Source organism: Canis lupus, chromosome 10 (assembly GCF_003254725.2).
Source record: "Canis lupus dingo isolate Sandy chromosome 10, ASM325472v2, whole genome shotgun sequence".
Lineage (NCBI taxonomy): Eukaryota > Metazoa > Chordata > Mammalia > Carnivora > Canidae > Canis > Canis lupus.
The window spans coordinates 23,682,743-23,686,703 of NC_064252.1; the positions used below are offsets into that span (position 1 = coordinate 23,682,743).

General features: G+C 47.4%; 1 pseudogene; it reads right to left on the minus strand.

Annotated features, from left to right (window-relative positions):
- Positions 1-846: 846 nt before the first annotated feature.
- Positions 847-2,456, minus strand: LOC112666610 (heterogeneous nuclear ribonucleoprotein A3-like; annotated as a pseudogene).
- Between the last annotated feature and the right edge of the window lie 1,505 nt (positions 2,457-3,961).

Genomic DNA, 3,961 nt, shown 5'->3' on the forward strand with positions numbered 1-3,961 from the left:
GTGCATGGTTGGGGGAGGGGGGTGGTACAGACATTTGGTCCCTCACAGCCAGGAACCACCAGTAGCTAGAAGAGGCAAGGAAGGACCCTTCCCCAGGGCCTTCAGAGGGAGCATGGCCCTAGTGATACCTTGGTTTTGGGCTCTGGCCTTCAGAACTGTGAGAGAATGAATGTCTGTTCTTTTCAACCTCTGAGCTTGTGGTCATTGTTCCAGTGGCTGCTGTAGAAAACTAACACAGAAGGAAAAGAGTCTTCAGAGAGCTGGGGGGAGCACGCATGTGCGTTTCATTGACCCTTCCCCACCTCTATTCATGCCAGGGATCCCCTTCCACCAGGGTCTGTGGCCCCACCAAATACAGCCTCCCCAGATGGAAGGTGACTCCTTCATGGACTTCACACACAGGACCTCACCTGCTTTCTGGACACAGCTCCAAACCCGACTTGCCCACAGGGAAGGGCGGCAGCAGCTAGTAGATGGAGCATGTATTAAAGTCGATGCCGTTGGGAGGCTGGGTGGCTCAGTGGTTGAGCATCTGCCTTTGGCTCAGGGCGTGATCATGATCCTGGGGTCCTGGGATCAAGTCCCACATTGGGCTCCCCAAATGGAGCCTGCTCCTCCCTCTGCCTGTGTCTCTGCCTCTCTCTCTGTGTGTCTCTCATAAATGAATAAATAAAATCTTTAAAAAAGATAATAAAGTCAATGCCAGATAGGGTTACCTGTGTGGCTCAGTTAATTAAGCATCTGACTCTTGCTTTTTTTTTTTTTAAGTTAAAAATTCCTTAATTTTTGTGCTCCTAGTACCACTACCACAATTCATGGGGCAATATACCTGATGTAATGAAAAGAAAAAGACAAAGCTACAACAGAAAGAAGACCTCAGGAATGTACATCTAATTGACACTACATTGCATTAATCAATAGCTGCACTTTTTGCAAACTATGGCTATGACAGTCCTGAACAAGAAGGGTTTCCTGTTTAAGCTGCAGTAACTTTTCTGACTACGGATCATCATTCCTCCTGTGGCAGATTTTTACAGTTCCTCTAATGCATTTGGGACGACTGTCTCAAGGTAACCTGCAGCTTTCCTGACAACTCCTTGCTCTCTCTCCTGCTAAGGACTGTAGCCCTTTTCTTCTGAAAATTTTTTAGAACCTTCTGCTACCATATCCACCATATCCACCACCAGATCCATAACCACCACCATAGGGACCACCCGAGCTTCTTCCACCAGAACTGCCCCCCTTCATGGGTCCATAATTTGATCGCTGTTGTCCACTACAATTTCCAAAATCATAGTTCTCACCACTACCATAGTTTCCTCCAAAATTTCCTCCTTCATTGTAACCATCATATCCTCCACCACCACCACCATATCTGCCTCCTTGGTTTCCATATCCTAGTCCACTACCACCATAGCCTCTGCTGCTATAACCAGGACCTCCACCATAGTTGCCACCATCACCTCCAAATCCGTTATATCCACCATCACCTCCTCCATAACTACCTCTGCTGCCACCACCTCCACGACCATAGCCTCCTCTTCCACCAAAGTTTCCACCACGGCTAAAATTACCACCACCTCCAAAGTTTCCTCCACGACCCATGAAGTTGCCAGATCCACCTCCATGACCTCTTTGTGATCCAGCCGACTGCATCTCTTGTTTAGAAAGGGGCTTTTTCACTTCACAATTATGCCCATTAATAGTGGGGTATTTCTGAACAATAATTTTATCAACTGTATCATGATCATCAAAAATTACAGGGCAGCCCGGGTGGCTCAGCAGTTTAGCGCTGCCTTCAGCCCACAGTGTGGTCCTGGAGACCTGGGATCGAGTCCCACGTTGGGCTCCCTGCATGGAATGGAGCCTGCTTCTCCCTCGGCCTGTGTCTGTCTGTCTCTCTGTGTCTCTCATGAATAAATAAATCTTGAAAAAAAAAGTTACAAAAGCAAATCCTCTCTTTTTTCCACTCTGCCTGTCTTCCATAACTTCTATGGTTTCAATTTTGCCGTACTTTTCAAAGTAGTCTCTTAAATTATATTTTTCTGTATCTTCTTAATACCACCAACAAAAATTTTCTTCACTGTTCAATGGGCACCAGGCTTTACAGAATCCTCTCTAGAAACAGCTCTCTTTGGTTCCTCTGCACGCCCATCAACCTTGGGTGGTCGGGCACACATTGCTGTATCCACCTCTTCAACACAAGAGTAAGTCACAAAACCAAAACCCCTGGAACGTTTTGTTTGGGGGTCTCTCATTACCACAGAGTCTGTAAGTGTGCCTCATTTTCCAAAATGTTCTCTTAAACTATCATCTCTAGTTTCAAAGCTCAAACCACCAATAAACAGTTTTCTCAACTGCTCTGGTTCCTTTGGATCATGGCCCTCCTCCCCTTGGCAGTGGTGGCGACGGCCAGAGTTGGGCTGGGGGCGACCGGGTGGTGGTTTTACCTCCATTTTGAGACTGGACTCGCCTCTTCCAACTCGAGTTCAATATGGTTGACTCTTGGTTTTAGCTCAGGTCATGATCCCAGTGGTGTGGGATCGAGCCCTGTGTTGGCTCCATGCTCAACAGGGAGTCTGCTTGAGATTCTCTCTCCCTCTGCCTTTCCCCTTGCTCTCATGAGCATGCTCTCTTCCTCTCTTTCTCTCTCAAATAAATGAATATTTATTTTTAAATATTTTTATTTACTTATTCATGAGAGACCCAGAGAGAGGGGGGCAGAGACACAGGCAGAGGGAGAAGCAGGCTCCCTGCAGGGAGCCCGACGTGGGACTGGATCCCAGGTCTCCAGGATCAGGCCCTGGGCTGAAGGCGGTGCTAAACCACTGAGCCACTTGGGCTGCCCATAAATAAATCTTAAAATAAACAATTAAAGTTGACAGCTGATAGAAACCGCCTCATACTAAACAAGTGAGCAAGCATTGCAGGCTGCAGGAAGAGCTGTGTGCACGTTTTCTATAGAGCCTCTTGCTGGCCAGTGCTTTAGTGTGATCCAGTAAAATACCAGCATCATCCCAGATCTTGTTTCCCTGCATCCCAGTGGTTTGAAAATAAACCCACCCCTTCTCTTTGAAGGGTAAATCTGTCCATTTAGCAAATTTAAGCCTTTCTCCCAATGTCACCCAGGACCACTCTTCCCTTTAGTCAAAATACTGTAGCCAGTCTGGGTGAGCCTTCTGCTTCTTGAGACACCAAGTTCTCCATGGCCCCGGGTCTTTACACATGCTATTTCCTCTGGCTGAAAAGTTCTGGCTTTTCACATGAGTGACTCCTTCCTGTCCTTTGTACCTTGCCTTCAATGCCAGCTCTTCAGGGAAGCCCCTCCTGACCACTGTTCTCCAGAGTAGCATCCCCACTGTGGTAAGGCAGTCTAATACCTCTTTGCAAAGATGTCCAGATCCTAATCCTCGGAACATGTGAATATATTTCGTTCCATGCAGGGGGGAGTTAAGGTTGCAAATGGAATAAAGTTTGCTATCAATTGACTTTGTTTCTTTCTTTTTTAAATACAGATTTTATCTATTTATTTCAGAGAGAGAGAGCAAGCGCAGGAGCAGTGGGGAGGGGCAGAGGGAGAGGGAGAAGCAGACTCCCTACTGAGCAGGGACCCCAATGTGGGGCTCGATCCCAGGACCCTAGGATCATGACCCGAGCCAAAGGCAGATTCCTAACCAACTGAGCCACCCAGGCATCCCGAGAGATGGCATTTTGAGGAAGATCTGCAGGCTTTGGAGAGGGAGGCAGAGGCCACAAGCCAAGGAATGTGGATGGCCTCTTGAAGCTCTGGAAGACCAGAATACTTGTTCTCCCCCTGAGCCTCCAGAAAGGAACACAGTTCTGCCAACAACACCTTGAATTTAGCTCAGTGAGGCTCAGTTTGGACTTTCTGACCTGCAGAACTGTCAGATAATAAATCTGCATTGTTTTACGCTACCAAGTTTCTAGTACTTGGGTGCAG